General features: G+C 37.4%; 1 protein-coding gene and 1 long non-coding RNA gene across 13 annotated transcripts in view; one reads left to right on the top strand and one right to left on the bottom strand.

The window, feature by feature from the left end:
* Positions 1–23,033, bottom strand: part of Magi2 (membrane associated guanylate kinase, WW and PDZ domain containing 2) — a 1,273,508-nt gene that overhangs the window by 775,031 nt on the left and 475,444 nt on the right. The window lies entirely within an intron of this gene.
* On the top strand, positions 1,024–22,520 carry LOC110348041 (uncharacterized). Its single transcript, XR_015449302.1, has 3 exons — positions 1,024–2,895; positions 5,994–6,142; positions 16,228–22,520. It is a non-coding gene; the product is annotated as an uncharacterized LOC110348041 (long non-coding RNA).

Genomic DNA, 23,033 nt, shown 5'->3' on the forward strand with positions numbered 1-23,033 from the left:
TGGATTAAAGTTCTAAACATTAAAACAGAAACACTAAACTTGCTGGAAGATAAGTTAGGTAGAACTCTTGAAGACTCTGGCATGGAAAATACTTTATGAACAAAATCTCATTAGCATGAGAACTAGCACAAAGAATCAACAACTGGGATCTCATCTTATTAAAAAGCTTGTGTACTGCAAGAGAAACCATCAACAGAGCTAAGAGACAACCTACAATGTGGGAAAAAATTTTTAGCAGCTGTACCTTAGACAAAGGACTACTATCTAGAAAATATAAGGAACACAAAAAAATCAGACCCCCCAAATATAATGACCCAATCCAAAAATGGGCATCTGAAATGAATAGATATTTCTCAGACAAAGAAGTAAAAGCAGCAAATAAACATGAAAAAATGTTCAACATCACTGGTCATTTGAGAGATGCAGATGAAAACAACACTGAGATTCCAACCCACCCCAGAAAGAATGGCTGCTATCAAGAAATCAACCAATAACAAATGCTGGTGGGGGTGTGGGGAGAAAGGAACCCTTCTCCATTGTTGGTGGGAGTGCAGACTGGTGCAACCACTGTGGAAATCAGCATGTCCTCAAAGAAGTAGGACTAGAGGTCCCATTTGACCTAGCTATTCCCCTACTGGGTGTCTTCCGCAAAGAATTAAAAGAATCATACCACAGCGATATATGTGCACCCATGTTTATAGCAGCAGAGTTTGTAATAGCTAAAGCATGGAAACAGCCCAAGTGCCCATCGACTGGAAACTGGATAAAGAAGATGTGGTTTTTTTTTTTATAAAATGGAGTACTACTCAGCCATAAAGAACGAGAAACTAGAGTCATTTATAGCTAAATGGATGCATATTGAGACCATATTCTTAAGTGAAATAAATAGGACACACATGTGTAAATACCAAATAGTATCTCTAGTGTGAGAAACTGAAAGTGTAAATAAAGATGAAAATGATTAAAACAAATAATTGATAATTTGAAATAGGAAAAGGTCCAAAGCGGTAGGGGTGGGGGGAGGGGAAGGGAAAAGGAAAGAAGGGAAAGGAAAAATTATGAGAAAAGGAAGAAAAATGGAAACAAAGCCTATGTAAATAGGGAAGGGTGGAGGGGGTGAAGGGTGCACACGTAATGGGGTAAAAATAAGAACCAAGATACATCATGTACAGGTACAAACACCCAATGATAAATGTAAATGTATTGTATACCTAAAATGTACCAATAAATAATTTAAGGAAAAAAAATAAATATGAGAAAAGAAAAAAAATAGGCATCTTTATGCTTTTGATAAATACGAAACATGAATAAATATTTTTCTGAAGAACTGACCAGGCTCTTTACCAAATAGTGAACCAGGTTGATTTACTATTTGATTTATGACGGAAGTGTAACAAACATCTGGAAAACACAAGTCCCATGGTTTTACTTCAGTGGAAATAGGGGAGCCAAGATACCTGATGAATTGGTCCAATGACAGTAAAGAACTGATCTCAGTACAATTAAAAGATTTAGAACATATTTTAATCATTTTAATAATGCTATTCCAATGCATCTACAAGTCTGCAGCAATACAGTGGTAGCACTTCTATAATTAGCTTTTAATTTTGTTCTTTTTATGGTGAACTTTTGGTTATACTACAGAAAGAATAATAATCCATCCTTGGTTCCTTCAAGCCCCACATATAGTGCAGTTTTACTACTAAACTGTACATTTTCAAGCTCTTTTGTTGTTGTTATTGTTCTTATAAAACTGGAGTTTGCTTATGTGGGTGATATTTTTCCCCTTGTCTTCCCTGGTTTTTTTTTCTATTTTCAATAGTTTTGTTTAACAGTTTTACAAGGCATTTTCCAAACTTTCACAGACATGTGCTAAACATATACAATTAACTTCTTTCCAGTAAGAAAGCACAGAGACAATATGAGGGTAGAATAGAAGATACCACTAACTTTTCCCCTCCTACTGACTGAGTTTAACAAGACAATGTGCCTGCAGTATCCAGTGAACAAGAACAAAAGCAATTAAAATCAGAGATCTGATGTGGAAGAATGCAAATGGTATGTTTTCTTATAACTCTGTAAGTAAAGTTTTAAGTTTTTTATGCAAGCTCCAAGAAAGAAGTTCTTGGGTATCATCTGAGAGGGTAATTTCTCAGTGGAGTCATAGTCAACTACTATAAAATATGGGCTTTAATCAAGCCAAGAAAATATTTTTTTACCGTCCAGATATTTTAATGGAGATCCACAAAAATACACATATAGGATCAAGGCAACAACCACTCCACTTTTAGGGATTGAGATCAAGTTCATCTCACAAAATGTGACTTATTAATCAGACTTTTTAGTTTGTTTTAAGATTTAAATTGTAAGACAGTTTAAAATGGTTTGGGGTCAACTTAAAAGACCTTATGCTAAATAGACACATCCAAGGCACTTTCTTGAGTGCCTTGTAACTGCAGAACGGAGCTGTGTCTCATGAGAAGGAGAGTTTGAAGAACATTGATTCTGAGTCTTAAGAAATCACCGCTCCCTATTTAAATAACACCTTAACTAAATCAGTTTTATATGACAAGATGGTAGAATGACAGATGAAAAGGAGGGAAAGTAGAGGGATAGAAAGTGTCAGATATCAAAAGAAAAATAAATATCTATTCCTTCAAAAATGAAAGATAAAACATTTAGCACATCTTAAGGAAATCTGAAAAAATTTCCAGTGGTAATTCATAGTGAAATCCAGCTGGTGTTTTATGCAAATATTCATTGATTCCATCTAATAATTCCACAGAAATACTTGTCTTATCATTGGAAGAGGGTTAAGGGCTGAGAAGAACAAAGTGAAGAGACTACACTTATCAGGCATGGAAGTCCAGGAAAGGAAATCAAGAATTCAGGAAGGTAACTCTGGGTTCTCAACCCTGCTAACAATGTAGCCAGCCCTTGGCTATGGAAATAGTAGCCGTGCTTCCTCTTTGAGACTTGATATTGCATGCACAGCAAAGGGTCTTGATATATGGGATAGAGAATTGACCCACTTATCATTGATTTTTCAGAAAGAGTATGGCAGACATTAGAGAAAGGGAGATCAAGATAAGACAAAATAACCTATATTTTCTTTTTATTGGTATAATAATTTACAGTATAACATTTGGTTTAAAGTAGAAACCTCCCTTTCTCATTAAGTTGTTGATTTTCCTCACCAAATGCAAAGCAGGATGTAAGCCTGGAAAATATCTCAATCATACAATAAAACGACTCTGATATGAAGTCCATACATTTTCAGCCAAACCACAATTTCATTATCAGACTTCATGCCCTGCTAAGCTCCATCCAATGCTAAACTCTTCAAAACTCTTACTGCCAAAAGTAAGTTAGGTGCCATATATTGTTATCATTCTGATTATGAAATTTCTCTAGACTTGGTTTGACAACAAATGTAACCAGTTACTGATTTGTCCCATTTATTTCTCATCCTTTTAATTTTTCATATACTCTATTAGTTCCATTACTTTAAAAAATATATACACAAATAGTTACAAATAAAGCTTCGTATCTTTTTTCTTACAAAAGTTATATAGTGGTTTACCTTTAGCATCTTCATTGTATAGAAGGGAGAAAAATATTTCAATTGCCAGAATGTGATCCACAGAGTAGCATACTTTAAAAGAGTTACCATTTTTTAAAAAAAAAAATCCATACTGGTAATTATTTCCACAAGTGAACTTTAAAAGGAAGAGTCCACGTGGTTGTATTTGAATTGGTGACATTTTTAGGCTGTCATTACCTGCAGAAAGAGGGAACCAGCATCTCAACACGAGTGAGTGCTAAGTAACCTTTAGAAAACGTTTTTCAGCGAAAAGCTTTCTTTTTTTCTCTTGTTATTTTTTAAGATAAAATATACCTGGATTAAAAATATAATAAATTCCAATAAAGTGACTAAAAGTATTCTCAGCAGTGAAAGAAGCCAATTATTTTCTCTCACACATCCCTTAGGGACAGGAATTCTGTAACTGGTAGTTAACATGCAAATTACATTTATAATTCCTAGGTATTAAAAAAAGTCGATTTTTTTCATTTTGTATTCAATTAACATCTGTTAAATTCCTAACATATATGAGAAACAATTTTTTTCTGGTGCTAGGATTAAACCCAGGCCCTAGTACACGCCTAGCTCTATGTGTCTCAGACCAACATTTGTTTAGCTCTAATACTGAGCTGAACCCTCAGTTTGCCAAACAATCTTTAAAGTAGTGGTAGAAATACACAAATATGCAAAACTCAGTTCTTTTCATTGAGAAAAGTTTAGTTTATTAGAAGTGATAAACTACGTAGCAATAATTCAGTACAGGCAATTGCCAGAACTGGTGGAAATAATGCAGTTCCACTGGCTCTTTAAACCCTGTTCCAGCGGAAGTGCTCTCTACCATAACATACCGTGTTCCTGAAAATCCGACCTGAATGGATGACACTTACCAGCTGTGGCCTCTGGTGGGTTTGCTCAGGTTGGGAGACAGCCTGACCTCATGAGGTAAGAGAGAGAGCAGAGCAAAGCTGGGGGGCTTAAGGGTATTTGCCCTCTTACCTCCCAGCTCTCAGGACATCAAGGGGCTTGGGTGTGGCCCTCAGCCAAATCCCAGTGCCTAGTAGGGTTCTCCTTGCAGCCCTCTCTTCATCTTTGTCCCGCTGATGTACTGACTTCCTGGCTCTGTCAGGCCCGGGGTGGTAACAGGCGGAAGCACCCTGCCCTTGGCTGTGGAACTACTCTACCTAACATCTGAGCTTGTGTAGAATCCAAAAGGGAATTTTGAGAATGAAATGTTCAGCTCCAGCTTTTAGAAACGATTCTATTCTCTTTGATTAGGTTGTAAATAATGGTTAGAATAGAAAAACAAGTTTTTTTTAAAAAAATCTCTATGGCCAAAATCCTTTTACTTACTGTAAAAGAAATTATGCTGTCTATTAAAACAATCTCCTTAGACAATGTGGAATAATTTGACCATGGCCTTTAAAAAATTGAAATATAATTTACATGCCATAAAATTTATCCTGTTGAAGTATACAGTTCAGTGATTTTTAATATATTTGTAAGTTTGGTCAACCATCCCTTCTAATTCTAGGATATTGTCATCTCTCCAGAAAGAAATCTCATACCTTTAACATTTTCTCTCCAATTTCCCATCCTCCTTAGTGTAGACAGGCACAAACCTACTTTCTAACTCTAGGCATCTACCAATTCTAGACTTTTCATATAAATGGAATCAGGTATGGGTTTTGTGCCTGGCTTTCAAGGTTAATCCATGTTGTAGCATACATTAGTTCTTCATTCATTTTTCTTGTCAAATAACACCCCATCCTGTGGCTATGTCATAATGGACATGCATATTTTCTCTTTGGGCTATTTTGAACAATGCTACAATGAAAAATTGTACAGAAGTTTTTATGTGCACACAATGTTTTCACTTCTCTGAGAAGTGGGATTCCCAAGTCAGATAGGACTCTAGGTTTAACTTTTTGAAGAAGTATCAGAGTGTTTCCAGAATGCCTGTTCTATTTACCTTCTACCACCAAGGCTTAGAGGTTCCAATTTCTCCAAATACCAACACTTACAATTGCTTGTTCTTTTAAAAAAAAGAGCCACCATAGAGGAAGATAATGGTATTTTACTGTGATTTCTTCAATTTCTTTTAAAATTATGAATTAGAAATAAGTACATTTTAAGAGCGGTTAATTAGCAACTGATGCTCCATCCATGTGTGAATGTCGTCTGGTCTAAGCAGCCTGTGAGAACGGAAGATAGAAAATAAATTTGGTCCTGAAAATCAATATCCAATGCCTTCACTCAAAAGAGAAATACGGTGCTCCCAGGAATGCTTCCGGAGGATGTGACTCTCTCACCAGGAGAAGGAGATGAGATCGCTTAGGATGCTCCGAAATCATGAATGTGTAACAGGGAGCAGAAAACTGGCAGGGCTTATCACATAGTTCCTCATTCTCAGGAAGAAGAGATTTGCTGGGTCCTGGAGGATGGAGGAGAGCAAAATGCCCAGCCATATTCTCAAGAAGCAGAGCAGAGGGGGCCTGTGGAAAGATTCCTTTTGTTGAAGTCTCCTGAGTGCTGAGAGCAGACTGTCTCTCAGGGGGACAGGTGAGTGGGGGAAGGCAGGAGTGGAAGATGCTGGCAGGCACCCTGGGTGGTGAGAACTTGCACATTCCTCTCCCTCAAAGGAGCAGTGTGTCCAAAACAGCACAAAGACACCTGGATTTCTGTGTGACCCTAGAGAGAGAAAGACCCCCATCAACTGAAATTTAATTTCCTACCACCCAGGCAAAAGGGGATCTCATCCCATTTATTCTATTAGGAAACATGTATTATGGGGTCCTTGTGGATGGCCATGTCGGAATGATGTTCATGAGAATTGTCACCTAAATTTCAGTCTTCTGTCTCAACATCAACAACTACAAGAGGAGGAACTTATATAACAGGTGTTACCCAGATTCAGAGCACTTTCTCCTAAATTTGTGCTCTAGCTAGAAAAGCAGTGACTCTGGCATTTTGAAAGTCCCCAGGTGCTAGCAAAAGTTCTCTTGATTGGCAAAGCGCAACTGGTAACGGTGGAACAGTAGTGTCTGTGTGCATGAGACCCATTCCAAGCTGGGTCAGAAGGTGATCCAGCTAAGCACTCATTGTGAAGCTACCAGTTTCCCAAATGTCTCACGCTATTCAAAATAGTAGTTTAGTATGGGATATTTTATCTCCATAAAGATATCATAGAAATATTTATAGTCACAGTTTATTTATGGAAATAATTTTCTATGATCAAAAGACAAAAGTTGGTCTGAGCCATACAGAGGAAAGCATAATTGCTTTTGTGCGGCCATAGGTCCGCATGGTCATGCTCTACTCAGCCGTGTAACTGACTCCCTTCTGCAGGACAGCAGGCCCACCGGTCACAATTTGCTCTTTATCTTTTTTTTTTTTTTTTAAAGAAATGACCCCAACATGGCAATTTAAAAAGGAATTGGTACTGCCATAGAATTTCCATTCTTTCTGTAGCCACAGTAACAGCAGAACCCAGCACATTTTAAACAGAAGCGTTGGCAACTAATTCCTAGGGCTCCAGCACTACAATCCATGCAACGCTCAGGAGGAGGAGAGATTTCTGGGACAAGAAGGGGATTCTTGCTCAGCTCTACCCCACCTTCCTTATAGAATAAAAACCTGCAGCACACTGATGCCCATGAATTTCTCTAAAGTTATGAAATAAGTTAGTAGGAAAGTTGAGAATGGAAACGGGTTTTCAACTCTTCATCTAGTGTTTTACTAGTATGATAGACTGCCTACAAAAAAGCACGTTATCAGAGATTTTAATATTAGTATCAACATCATACTTCATCTCTATAGTAGAGCTAAATTAAAATAATTTTCTCACAGTCTGAATTTTTGTCTTTAATGCTTACCCTGAGCTATTATCAATTTTTACTGATAGAGAAGCATAAAGTTCAGACAAGTAAAACCTGAAAATGTATCACTTATAAAATCATAAAGTGATGTCAATATACAGCTTCACATATATTAGTGATCATCTCTTTTCCATTGTGAGAAAGCACAATTTACTTTTTAATGTAATTATTTCCAGGTAAATGAAGAAATTTATACTAATAAAGCAATAATGGTATTTATAGACAAAAGTGCAGGTATATACATTGCAGTGTCTACAGTAACAGTTCTTGATATATTTTACCTAAAAAGACTTAAAGTGCTGAGTCCCTCAACAGATGCCCATGAACTTGGCACTTCTAGCTCATCATAGATGCTGCAAGTGTTTTTGGTGAAAATTATACTCAGCTCTCTAAACAGAAGCCTAAGAATTATTAACATATGCACGTAATAACTGAAATTCCTGAGTTGCACTGTAATTTCTCGTAGACTTTCCCATACATAAATTCACTTAATTTTTCAAAACAATCAGAAGAGGTAGACATTGCTATTATTTCTGTTTTTTATAGGTGAGGTGCAAACTAATTAATTGATTGGTCCAAGTAGCATAGTCAGGATATGGGCCTCAGTCTCGTAATTTAAAATTCCCTGCCAAAATCCCTGCATACCCTCAGACTCCCAAATGCCAAGGAAACAAGTTTACTAATTCCTTCACAGGTCTGCATATTGCTTCTAGTCCAAAAATACTTTTTTCAAGTAAGTCATCCTTTAATTCTATCCTTATCTTACTTGTTGTCATGGAATATGCATTCAGTATTTAGTTTTGATTTGACTAAATTAATTTTCACTCAACATGCTCTTTATATATTTTCTTATATTACTTGGGTATTTTTTTTGAGACTTTCAGAAATTTTCCATTTTTATAATGAACAATAGAACAAACATAATTGGTCATTATGGTGATTGCAATAGTAAGCTTGTCTGGAGAGAAGCTCACTCACTGTTCTCTATAGTATTCACCAGATAATTAATATCTATTAGAAATGAGCTAGAAATATCTAATTTCTATTAGAAACGAACATTCTAACAAAGAGCAGCAACACTGAACAAAGATGAACATCTTCTTTCTTTAAAAAAATTAAATATTTCTTAAGCTTTAGTGGCATGTTGAACAATATTTTAAATTTAAAATATAGGGGCTGGAGATTTAGCTCAGTGGTTTCGCCACCTGCTGTGCAAGGGCAAAGACCCAAGTTTGATTCCTGGTACCAAAAAACAAAACAAAAAAACCCCCAAATACACAAAAAAACAAAATTTAAAATATATACTTAACTTTTATCTTGTCTATAGACTCAAATTACAAATGAAATTTTAACCATGGTCTTTTAGAACTGAGTTGTAGGAGGCATTTTTTTTTTTGGATTGAACCCAGCACCTTCACATTGAACTACATCCCCAGCCCTTTTAAAATTTTGATATAGAATTTCTCTAAGTCATTAAGTTGCCCAGGGTGGGCTGGAACTTGCAATCCTCCTGCCTCAGCCTCCTCAAATGCTAGTATTACAGGCGTGCACCATCACCCCTGGTGAGTTTTATGATTTTAAGAATGCTTAATTTATTTTACTGTTTCCATTTTCCTACCAAAAGAATGGCCATACTTTGTTCCCCAACTCAGCTGGTACACATTCCCTTTGGGGCTCTTGGCTAATAAACTAGCTCTTGCAAACATCACCTAGATAAGAATAAAACAGCTCAAGAAAAGCCATTGCAAAAACTATGTTAGGGTGCTTGGCTTTTAGCTGGATATGTGGAGGTTTGCTGAAATAATTTGTCTGAACAATCCCTTAGGTTTCCTTGACACTGCAGGCCGTCCCCTTGTCCTCCCTCATAGCACTTCTTTTCTAACGCTGCTCAGAAAGCTTGGCCTTTCCGCTGCTGTACGTGGGTAACATTCATTGGAGTGCAAGGCTGCAAACAATGATCTGTGCTGGGCCTGATCACTTAGGCTCCAGGCATAGCTTGGTCTTTAATGTCCTGCCTAGGGAATCTCTTGGAGATCTTTTTGTTCATGTATGCAAATTCTAAAAGGCACCAATATTGAAAACTTGAACTTTGTGTATATTTACCAGGTGGCACTGACTTTCTTCATGGAATCATTTAATCAGGGTCAGGATCAGGTTAATTTGGAGCTTGAATCCTGGTCAAAAAGGACAACCGATCATGCACATCACTTCCACACTAAGGGGTTAGTCTTTGCCAAGCCAGCTGTCTTCTTCTTCCATATTTTTCTCTCCAACATATTATAGATAAACAAATTAATAAAAAAAACACTGTACATAGCAGGGGAGGGATAAAAAATATGGTGAATGTTTATATTTAAAAATGTATTACAGGTAAAATACATTGCTATTAATTGCTTTCAAAATCCTCCCCCTCGCTTCTAACACACTTAGCCCATTGTTCTTGCCATTTTCTGAGGCAGTTCCAGAAGTCTTCATTCATGAGTGTCTTTAGTTGCCCAGGAGAGTTCTCATTCCAATCTGGAACCTCATGAACCTAGCTTTAAATGTCTGCATTCCTGTCAGCATTCTGGCTTCCTGAGCTCTTACCAGAATCACCCACCAGCCTCTGCTTACAGCATTTTAGGTTTTCTTTAGCTTCCTTCTTCAGTTTTCTAAACTTCTGCTGCAAACCATTTCCAAAATGTCCTTCACAGGGTCATGGCAACACCCTACTCCCAGTACCAACTTTGTGTAACAGAAAGATTTCCCATTGCTGGGACAAAACATGAACACTGCAATTTAAAGGAGGAGAGTTTAGTCTGGGCGACAATCTGAGAAGTTTCAGAACATGGCTGGCTGTTTCCAAGGCAGAAACACCGTGGTGGAAGGGCATTGTGGAGCCAAGCTGCTTGCTTCCTGGTGGCTCGGAAGGAGATCACAGGGAAAGAGCAGTGGAGAGGAAGGGGCAGGGAGCAGATATAATCCCCGAGGACATACCCAGAAGTATGCCCTACCAGTCCCCTAAGGGGCCTCTCAAGTTAGTCAAGTTGGCAATGAAGATTTCCTTCACTGGGATAAAAGAAAGGGTGGGGAAGAAACCTAGAAAGAATAGAGCAGGAGGCAAGGCCAGGGGGCCACAATACAAACAAAAGCATAAAAAGGAAGCAATAGTGGACTCTATGAAAGACAAGGATGTAAGGAGCAAAGTGTAATCTGATTTCCCAATGACTACAATGTCTTTAAAATGAAAGTTTGAGTCAGGATAGCTGGAAGCACAGGTGTAACGAACTTATTGAAACTTATTGAATTTATTGAAAACATGTTGGTTGGGTCCAATTATTTTATTGCATTCAAATTTTGTGGAATTATGAATTCTTTAAAATCTTGGTGATGTTAAAAAATCATACTAATCATGTTCTATGATATTTATCTTTCTCAAAATGGTCAAATAATTATTTAATGCTATAACAGTGGTTATAATCAACTGAAATCTATGAACCTATTACCTAGTCATTCACGATGAAGATGTAAAAACCACAAATACTCTGGAAAGTCTCATCTTCTCTTAGAGACCATAGCGTGCTGTGGTTTATGCCATAATTATCAAAATATTATTAACTCAGAACACAGGGACACTTGTCTTATATTCCTGTCACAATTTATATGTCAGCAACTACCTTTCACTTCCAGAATAAACTCCTGTATTTACAGAAATTTAATTGGTAATTTTAAGTTGTGATTCTCTTTGTTTCCTTCACTTTAGTTAAACGTTTAAAACATTAGCGGTCTATAATAATATAATAGTAATGCTATCAATTTCAGTTCAGGATACAGTCCCATGTATGATACTGACAGTATGTAGTGACGGCCTTGCTGGTCCTACTTGGTGGACCTCGGTGGTCCCCGAGTTACTTTGGGATTCCAGGTGACTCTTTCAGCGGAATTGTCTTTTGAAAAGTGCTTCCAAATGAAATCGCACGTTGTTGAGCAGACCAAGCCACACAGCGCTTCCTCTACCTTACTGCACAGCAGAATCTGCTGGAGTTTCAGGAAGGCCAGATTGTAAATCCCACTCCTAGAGATTCTGACGTGGTCTGTGGGGCGGACTAGGAAGGGGCATTTCTAACAATCTACCTGTGATACCCATACTTCCCATCTGCTGATCGCACTTGGAGTAGAGCCTGGAGCATGATTTCATCGATTCAGAGAAAAATTTCAGTCTGCTACTATTTTATTCTTTAGGTGCAAAACAGTGAGATGCTGTATTTTAAAACAAGCCGAGACAGTTCCTCCTCCTTGCTTTCTGCATTGTCTAATTTGTATGTCAGTGTCACCACGCTGAGAGCAGACGCTTGTGGAGGAACCTGAACTTGCCAGCATTGCTTAGTGGGGAAGAAGGGGAGACTGGGAGCAGACAGACAATATTTCAAATCTCAGCTTTGACGTTTATTAGCTATGTGCCCTTGGGTGAATTACTAAAACTTTCTCAATCTCATCTTCTACTTTTGTACAGTAGGAATAATATGATCTATGTGAAAGCGTTACTGTATTTAACAATTTAAGCTATTCGAACACATTACAAAATCTGTAGAGCACTTAATCCAATATCACTTTTTAGACCTCAGGAGGATACAATGCCATCCGCTATGCCACTTGCCCTACGTTTTCAACTTCTCCATCTTCCTTGGCTCTGTCTGTAAACCAAACACCCTACTTTCCTAAGATTTTGAAAACAGACTTCCATGACCTGAAATAACTGCTGACTTCTCTTCTTAGACTTCTTCACTCATCTGAAACACTAATCGACACATGTTGCCTCTAGTCTCACATTGCTTATTCCTTCCTCTAACCCAGATTCCTGGAATTAAACCTCTACCACTAACACGGAACTGCTCTCGCAGCAATCTCAGGGCTGTGTGTAAAATCAGACCCTACTGGGCATCCTGTCTCCCACAGATGTGGCCTGCACCCTCAGTGAGTGGCACAGCTCCCCTCCCTAGCCCTGGAAACTCCTCCCCACACCTTTGGTTCCTGCGTCTTTGTGGCTACATCTCCCATTGCTTCTCCCTGTGCTCTTTCCATCTGCAGAGAGTCTCCGGAAGGGAAGGTCTCAGCCTCACCTAACTCCTCAAGCCCCATCTCTGCAAGGTTGCAACTACTCCAAAGTGCATGCCCAGTGCAGGCCTCCCTCCTTCATTGCAGATCCAAGCAGCTTCCAACTGAGTACTGTCATCTTGGTGTCCACAGTTAGGTTACTCAAAATTAAACACTGAAGAAATAAAAGAGCTTCTGTATTTCCTATGGAAATAAGTGAAAAAAATTATGCACTAGATATGCATGGTGATGTGGGAGAATTCCTCTGCTTTGAACCTATTTTACCCTCTCTTCCTCTGGGAAACATCTGTTTCTCCTTCAAGTCAACGCTCAGGCATTATTTTTTCAGGGATCCTTCTGTGATCATCTTGCCTAAGTAGCTTCTGTGTATTTTTCTAAATACCCTCTCCACACATACACCTATGGAAGAGGTCTTGGCCATTCCCCAACTATACCATGGGTCTCATGGAGTAATTGTCCAGTCTGTCTCTAACACGTGAAATATATGCAAGCATAAATAGCACATGGCTAATAATGTTTAACATATTGTTAGATTCTCTTTACCAAGATCATTCAGGCATTCACTCAATAATCACTATGTCACCACTCTTGCGGGTGGTGAGCGAATCATTCAGCAGTAAGGTTTCCCCATTGGGCAGCAGGGTATTAGGGACAGACAATAAACAACTTAAGACAACCAGACAGTGAATGACCACAAATGCCCAGCATCACAGAACAGAAAGAAATGTACCCAGAAGGAAAAGGGCAGAAGGTAATGGGTCCAAACAAAGGAGGAGAAACTTAGGGTTGGGAGTTAGTATTTTTGTCATTATTTTTTAAAATCAGGGGCTTGCTAAGCAAAGAGGGAGAAGAATGAGCAAAAGCCCTGATATGGAGAGGACCTGGATGTCTTTATTTTGAGAGAGTCACTCTTCCTAAGCCTGGGAGGAGCTGATGAGAACCAGGGGGAGACAACGCTGAAGAATCAAACCTCATTCCACTCCTTGCGGACACTTGCTGTCAGTTACAAATATTTTATTTCTCTGAACTCTGTTCAGGCAGTTTCAGTGTTCTAGGTACTGCTCGCAACAGTCTCACTATGTATGTTGCTTTTTTTCAGTCATCTTAATTTTGTACAACATTCAGTTTTAAGTTATCCTTTAGTAGTGACTATATCTTTTCCAAAACTAGATTTTTATGCACTTTGTGTCATTTTTGTAACATAACAAAAAGCCTTGAAGGTTCAGTCATGTTTTTTCATTAAACAATACATCAGAATAACTCTATGAATGCATAATTTCCATATAAAGTCTCTAGCAGATATGCAATAAATTAGATTTACAGCATCACTCTAATGAAGGAAAAAATTCCTATTTGCTTATAGTATCAATAAGAGACTCAGATACAAAAATGTTATTTTCCAAAAGTAATTCATTTTAGCATAAATTTTTCATTAAACAATAGTGAGTGTCAAAATCTCAATTTCCACTTTTTCTTGTAGTAACTTTAAGTAATGCCGACTCTAATGTATGCACCACATATTTGCTTAACTGCAAAAATTACAGTATGTTTTCATTCTACACATAGGTACCAACTTCAGATTTAACACTTACATTTTGAATTTCTGGGTCTAAGAAAAACATTTAGATATTTAAATGCAAGCTGTATGGAAATATTACACTGATTTCCATCAACATGGGCCATTAATACATATTATTCAGAAATAAAATACGTTTTTATGACTATTGTTCATTTGAGGCATCCAAACTAATGAAATGACTGAATTTTTAAAATATGGATCATCAATATCAGGGTTTATTAACCTTGGAACATTTTTGGGCTGAGGCTTGCTGAGGCAGCTGGCCTGGGTCTTACAAGACCCAGAGCTGCCACTCTAGATGTTCTTGTAATGCCCATGCCCCTAAGTCGTGGCACCAAATGTCTAGTTGAGAAGCACTAGTTGAAATGTTTGAGCAACTTCAGGCTTCCATTTTCAGGACAGCATTCCAATCACTCCCTGAACAAATGACTGTCCCTCTTTTATGTCATGAAAATCCAATAGAATCCTTAGTGAGGTTTGTTACCTGCATGCATCTAAAAATGTGAATGGGTTGATACTTTTGTAAAATGAATCAGGTTTTGTTGAATTGCATGATAATCTTCAAAATAAATATGAAAAGTATAACTTTTAAATTATAGTTATTTTTATTCTCTCTGCAAATCATCATAACTATATAAAACTTTGAAAAATACATAAAGTATAAGGAAAATGTAAAAGCCACTGAAAAATCATGACTTTTAGCATCTTTAAATATTTATATCATCTGAACTCTTCTTGTAAAACTGGGAAAATGCTCATGGGCAATTTTTTGATGTTGGAATGTGGTTTTCTATTATACTTAATATTATATTGCAGGCATTTGCTTATGTCATTACATTTCATCGAAAACATTTATTTGTTGTTTTTTATTTATTGTAATTAGGAAAGGTTGGTTTTTTCCTACCCTTTTCATTGAGTAATTTTTTTCAATGACAAATATACATAACTATAAAGACAATAGCTTGGCATCCAGCTTTCAAATGGCTTTTTTGTGTTAGCTTTGCATTTCTATGGAAAAGATGCAGATTTTTGAGCCAACTTTCTTCACTTATAGTTGGTTTTTTGTTTTGTTTTGTTTTTTTAGTACCAGGGATCCAACTCAGGACCTTGCATTTGCAAGGCAGGCATGGGTGCCACTGAGCTAAATCTCCAGCCCTTATAGTTGGTTTTTGATTCTGTGGTATAATTCTGATCATTGCAATATAAAACATGAAATAATAATATTTATCTAAATGAAATAATATGCATCTAAATGATAGAAAGTACTGAAATAAAATACATACACAGACATACATGTTGTCTCACATTTTAGATATTTTCTGCTTTTAGGGCAAATTGTATCTAAAATAAATTTTTCAGGTACCTATTCACAAATGCTTAAAAAGTTAATAAAGGAGCAATTGCTTCCCTAATGAAATAGTGAGTTAATTATATTCTAAGAATAATTGTGTTAACTTTGAAAGATCATTTTAGTCTGTCTTTTTTCTCTTAGGAGTAGTGTCTAAGAGTAAACTATCTATTCATATTTAGGTATATACCCAAAAGAAATACAAGTATCTGTCCACACAAATATTTGAATATTTGTAAGTGAATTTTATCACAACATTATTCATAATGGCCAAAAGGTAGAAACAAACCATATAGTTCATCATAAACTGATGAATAGATAAACAAATTTGAGTACATCCATACAATAGAATCTTACTCAAGGGCAGATATTAACTGACAAGACCTTGTCAGAAAGAGAGAGAGAGAGAGGAGGAAGGGAGGGGAGGGAAGGGCAGGGCAGGGCAGGGAAGGGGAGAAATAGGAAGGGAGGGAGGGAGGAGGAGCCAGAATGTATTTCAGTGCAAAGGCCCTCTGTTCAATACTCAGTATTGCCAAAAAAACCAAAAACAAACAAAAAAACTTCCATGAGTCTTAATTTCCATTGCTTTAAAAAAATGAAGTGAATTCAGTAGATTATCCAAGATGCCTGCCTATCCATTTCTATACAAGAAAGAAGCAGTCATTCTCCTGGAAACTCAACATTTTAAGCACAAGCTCGAATCTAGCAGAAACCTATATTCTGAGCATAACCTTCCATTTCCTGACAGATGCATTCCTGTCAGCACTGTTCCTGAGAAGACCAGGTAGCCATCTGTGCTGTGGATCTTGATCATTGAAGTGACCGGGTTAAGAGGCTCCTGAAGAGGTGACCGGATTGTGCAGCACTGACCTCATCAATGCGTTAACTCATCAGTGAGGTCACAGCTGGGGAGTTATTAGGAGGGGGGTCCTTGTTGGAGAAACAGGTTGTGAGGGGATGATTTTTGGAACTGTATCTGGACCCTGGCCTCTACCTCTCTGGCACTTTTCCCCTGTGATCTGACTTCCTGCTGCTGCAAGTGAGCAGCTTTGCTCCACCATGCTCTTCCACCACGATGTTCTTGCTTTGCAACCACCTAACCGTGGACTGGAACCTCTGAAACCATGAGCCAAAACAAACCTCTCTTCCTTTAAGTTGTACATGTCAGATATTTTGTACCACCAACAGAAAAGCTGACCAATATTCCATTGTCTTTCAAATGCAGTAAGAAAATAACATTTTAATCTTTCAATTTCACAAATTTAATTACCAGATCATCTACTAATGTTATTTTGGATCAGGATCTGAACTGCTTTCACTTGTCAGGACTTAGCTCCATTTTAGTAAAAAGAACAATAGTGTTTCTATCATTTTAATAAATTGTGTGGGAGAGGATATCAGCTCTAAATACACAACAAAGCAATTACTACTCCCCTTTCAGCCTAAGGTTTTAGGATGATATAAACTTATTCTAGTTTTTAAAGCACTCTAATGCATTATTTAAAAATACCTACCAAGGATTTAAATGCTGTAAGAGAAAAGGTAACAATATAACTTTCAAAGGATGCAGCATAAAATGTAAGGTCTATTGCTGTTGGCTCACTCATATAGGAAATAACTGTGGCTATATCTGAGAAAAATACCATGCTAATGTTCAATGTCAAAAGGAATGGACAAAAACATCTCTGATCCACCTACTGCTGAGCAGAGTGTGAATCCCAGACCTGCTGCTGACTTTGTTCTTGGCTTTAGCTCCTCACATTGCAAGGGTGCTACATCTACACACAGGTGAGGACCAAGATGGCCCAGCATGTTAGCTGACATTTAATAACGGATCAGGTCAGAGGGCAGGGGGACCATATCGGAAGATGTGACAATGGGAAATGTGGCAAATGAGACCCAGAAAGATGTTATGAAAAAACAACAGCCCTTGGCAAAGCAGCATTTGTGGGTAAAACTCCAGGTAAAAGCGTTTAGTATGATGAGCCATATACAACATCACCGAGTGGTTAACAACGAATCTTATTTAACCTTCCATACTTTTAGGCCTTAGAAGTATCAGTAATTGTTAATGCAGTGTGCACTGTGATGGCTATGCCCCAGTGACTGTGATTGAACTGTGTCCATCAGGTCATGGAAGGGAAAAAACAAGGGAAACAAGTGCTCCATTAGCCACACAATCTCGAAAGGAAAACAAAAAGAAGAGAACAGAACAAGCTGTGAACAAATACCACCTTTTAAATTTGATGAAATGTAGTTCTACTTCCTCCTCATTCCTTGGGCTCAATATCTGTAATTGTTAATACACCATTCTGTATGTGTTCTGTACGCCAGATATATGGGCAACTGGCGAGTGTACAAGAAACAGTGAAGGCAGAGAGTGTGGGTGTCTTCACACTCAACGGTCGCTGCGCTTTGTTGGCTCCCAATTTATCAGTTTTTAATGGTGGCAGGGCTAATGTGTATCGCTTCAGGAATGCTTTATCTTGTGAAGGTAACACTCATGTCCCCAAGAGAACATGGTAAAATGCACCAGACCAATTACTGGGCTCCTAGGCATTTCTCTCTGGCAGTGATAATTGTCTAAAACTCATTCAACTGACTTATCATAGGACCACTGTCTATTAAACTGCCACCTGGAACAAATGATAGCTCTGCAAAAATGAATCTGTTATTTACACATAATTTTTAATAGGGTCTCTCAACATCTTCTCCAGGCCTGAAACACATCATTGGAAATACATCGATCAGTAACAGTGGCTCAGGAAAGTGACAAAATGTCACAGGATGAGGTGGACCTCTTCCCACACACATAGTGCATATTAAAAGCATTTATCTTTTCCCTTTGGGTAGAAAGGAGTTTTCCAGAGAAGGGAAGCCTGGAGAAGCTCCCAGGAATCCTTCCACATGTCCCAGCACCACCTCCACCTCTCCTCAGGAATTCTCTCTCATTTAGAATCTTTCAAACACCTTTTCTCTGATTGTTAGTTGGTATTCTTTTAGATATATGACTGTAGGTGGCTTAAAGGTTATTAAAAACATATAAACAAACATGATTTTCTTGTAATGAGTGTGCTCAACAAAATTAAAAATAAATACACTTAAATATAACCTACTTAAAGACCTGTCATAATTGACATAGTTCACTCATTCATTGAATAATGACCATATGCTAGATGCTGTTCTAGATATTTTAGGAATACAACTATGACTTGGATATGGATTCTTCTTCTGTAGAAATTATAGTTCAAGAAGAGAGCTGGTAAATGCACATAAATAAGCACAGTGTAAGCTAAAATGCCTGCTTTCTTGGGAGATAAGTACTGTAAAATGAAAATTCCTAACAGGGAGAGGTTATTAGATAATAAAGGATAGTCTCAAAGGATGGACCTGGGTTTATTATGTGTCAAAACTATCTGTTGATGTTTTTTGACTTTGTCAAAATGTACTGTCGAACTAAATTCATGTGGAGACAGAATACGCCAAGCAAACCACTGATACATCCACATGACGCCAAATGTTGCAGGATGAGCGGAGGTAGGAGCGTGAAACTAGTGTGACTTCCTAAATGTAGAACCCTAGAGTCTGTGACCCATCAAAACTCCAGAGCCCTTTCCTGACCCTGCCAAATAGTTCTCTGTGTCATTCCTTAATGCCTCTTCTGCATACAGGCTCAATTATATTTATTTATCATTTGTTTACTGTTTCACTCTAGAAAATCTAAGCACTTTGTGGGTGACATATAAGACTTTAACTTGTATTACCAGTTTCTGACATATGGTAAACATTTACTAAATATTACTGACTAATTTGATGATTTATCAAAAAAACCAGCAGCCAGGGTTTCAATGTACCAGGCATTCAAACGAACATCTCTAGGGTCATTTTATCTAATCAGAGAGCTTTAAATGGGATGATGACTACAGAAATGTCTTCCTAAGTTCTTGACCTCTTCTGTTCAATTCAGTCCTTTTGACATTTCCATTTGGCTGTCTAACAGGCATCCCAAGTTTGCATGTTGGGAATGGAAATCTTGATTTGCCTTGGGGCTCCTCTGCCTCTAGTGGTCTCCGTTGCATTCAGGCCGTATCCTTGCTGCTCAAGCCCATTTCATCCCTGGTCCTTTTCTGTCACCTTCCACATCCAGCCCATCATCTTCTCAGTACAGCACGAATTTACTCATGCTGTCTCTAGCTGAGCTGTTCCTATCCTAAACCAGCTTCACTTTTTAAATTTATTTTGCTTTATATTCCTCTTTGCCTTCCTATAATCTCTTCTTCAAATAACAAGCAAGTATATATACATCACCACAAATATTTTGTAAAGACTTACATTATATCATGTTGTTTTCTTAAAATCTGAAAGGGATCCTTTTAGACTTAGACTCAAATCAAAACTCTGATATCTCTGATCTTGTTTCTCACCACTCTGTTTCCGTGTGCCTGAAAATACATCACCACTTATTTATCTCTGTCCCTTCAACCCTAAGCACAGTCCCATTTCCGGGTCTTCCCACCCGCTTTTCTCTTTAGTTTAAAGTTGTTATTCCACTTTGTCACTTTTTTAAGACACTAAGGTCAAAATGGAACTACTTCTTCTTTTGGGCCCTCCCTTACCACGTTATGGGAAGTTGTCCTACCCTAGCCCAGTCCTGCTTTCTCTCTTCTTATGTCCTATCAGGATCTGTCTTTACTTTACACAGTTGCCCTCAGTTACCATGGAGATTTGGTTCCAAGACCCTGGCAGATACTGAAACCCATAGTTGCCCAAGCTCCATATGGCAAGTGTTTTTGCAAATAACCTTTCACCCCTTCCCATAAAGCATCTTTAGATTACTTACAATACCTAATACGATTCTGTACAGATACAATTTAAAACTTTTTTGATTTGCAGTTGAAGAAATCCATGGATGACGAACTTGTGGATATCAAGGGCTAATTGTATATTGGTTCACATTCAGATATTAATTTCCAGAGAGCAAGGACTCATCTGTCTAATCAATGTCACAATGTGTGGCAAGTAGTAGAAACTCATTAAATAGTTATTGAATCAATTAAGAAATAATCAGTTAATCAAAAGATTATGAAACAGTACTTTATGCAAACTTTAGATGTATTTCACTTTTAAGGATCTTCAAACATTATTGCAACTTAGTTTTGTTGATATTTATTGTGTACCTCCTGCATGCTGGAGACTGAGGTAAGATCAGAATGGTATGGCTATGTCTAAGACATGGACTTAGATTTTTAGAGGCTTGCTGGCTACTTGGAGAAACACAACAAATCATTACATCATCTGATAGTAACTACAGCAGTACAAGGGCTCAGGACACAAGAGTAGAGGAAAAAAGTGAGCATAGGCTGGCATGTGGGGAAGTAGGAACAAAAGTTCAGTAGGGAGGTAGAAATGTAAACACAGATACACTTCACGAAAAGGAAGACACTAGGGATGAAGATGCTGGATGATGGCAACATTAAAATAAAGAGGAGTTTATAGTTTTAAACTGCTTTTCTCCTGCTTTGTTTACTTGTCACAGTTGACCTCTAGTAATCCCTGCTCTAAAAAGAGGCGATTTTCTAACCTTTTAGTGGCACAGTCTCAACTATAATTCATCTTTCTATGAGGACTAGACGTTCTTATTTTACTTCCTTGCAGTTGTGAGTTTTTCCTGTTTAATCATATGGTATCATCAGACCTACTGCCTATTCTTCTCCTTACAAAATGTGGACTAAAAATTATGTGCCCGAAGGTGGGCTTTTCCCTTAGTGATTCCAGCCTCTGCCTTACTTCTGTAAAACAAGCTGGTGTTATCAAATTTGCTAGGTGCCAAAAATATGATCCAAACCATTGACTACATTTGACATTTTTAATTGTTCATTACCAAACACTGAAGATTTCAAATCAACAGGAATAAGCCTAGGGACACACATACTGAGGAGGTTAAACTTTAATTAATTTTTCTTAGAGAAAATAGATATTTTGCTTCATTCTTAAACATGGAATGAATATAACATGGTTGAAAATCTTTTTTCATTGCTTTTAAGGACACAGGAACGATACAGCTTAATATAAAATTTAAAAATTATATTTAGTGTTTATTACCTCCTTATAGTTATGGCTAGATATTCAACTAAAATAGCTTTATAATATATTATTTTGTCTTGTAGAAGGCAAGAAAATAATCAAGCAAAACCAGAAATTGTAATAATAAAATGCTGTCATTTAATTTTCATTTTTTAAGAATGATTTTCCAATGGAATTTTCTTGTAGCCTTCAGTTTTCTCATTATTAGTCCATTTGACAAACATATCGTAAACAGCCACAAAAGCCAAGATCTATGCTAGAGAAAGGGGCCATAAGACTGGACAGTATTAATTTATACGAGGACCCCTCCATCTTGATTCCAGGTTGTGGTGAATTCAATGTTCTCTGGAAGCCAGAGGAGGAGTAACTACATATTTCAGACTGTGGCGCACAGAACTTACATGCAGTCAAGAAACATAACACTGAAACAGAGTGAAATCAAATTTTATCAGATAACATTCTGGGACAGGGAGTGGAGTGCAATGGTAGAGCTCATACTTATCATGTGGGAATCTCTGGGTTCAGTCCTCAACACCAAAAGGAAAAAACAATGTAAAAAAGAGACAACATTCCTAATGCAATCATAACTTCCTGCCTATTCTTCCATGCATCCATCTCTCTGTGGACACTCTCGGGGTTTGTTTCTGTAACTCTAGACAAATGTTGTTTAATTTTCTTCACTTTATCTCAGTAAAGTTTTATCATACTCTAGGAAGGGTTCTGATATTTTTTTCATTCAAGACAATATCTGGGATGTGTTCAGTTGATGAATCCATTTGTTTGCACTTGTGTGTGGATATATACCCATACAGAATCCATTACCCACCCTTACTTGCCCCTGGTTATTTGCTACTGCAAACCATGCAGCTGTAGACATTCTTGTGCATGACTACTGGTACAAATATGCAAGTTTCTCCTTGCCCACGAAGAGAATTGTTGGATCATAAAATATGTACCTGTTATATGGCATTTTTCATGAAAATAAAATATTTTCCAAATTGTGCCAATTTCCACTCTCACTAGTTGTGTATGAATTCTAATTATTTCACATCTTTACCAATACTTCTTATTGCCACATTTAAAAAATCTTGCCAATATTATTAAGGTAAAATGTTTATATCTCTGAGGTCTTAGTTTGTATTTCTTTTATTACTACACAGCTGAGCACCATTTTATATTGTAATTGCTCAGCTGTGTTTCTCTTCGAGGAAATATCTGTTGACTTCTTTTGCCTATACTTTAGTTGTATTGTGGGGACTTTCCTTACTTTTCTGGAATTCTTTATATTATTGTGGATTCTAAAGTTTTGAAAGCAATATGTGTATGGCAACCATTTTTTTCAGATTTCTAATGAATTTTTTTTATTTCATGAATAGGCAATCTTCAAATTTACACATATGGCTTTGTTAATATTTTCCTTTATGATTATACTTTTTGGTATATTATTGTGAAATAGTCTCATATCCCAAA

This window comes from Heterocephalus glaber, unplaced genomic scaffold (genome assembly GCF_053883595.1).
Source record: "Heterocephalus glaber isolate CG9 unplaced genomic scaffold, H.glaber_assembly_v1.0 deba00000676, whole genome shotgun sequence".
NCBI classification, from domain to species: Eukaryota; Metazoa; Chordata; class Mammalia; order Rodentia; family Bathyergidae; genus Heterocephalus; species Heterocephalus glaber.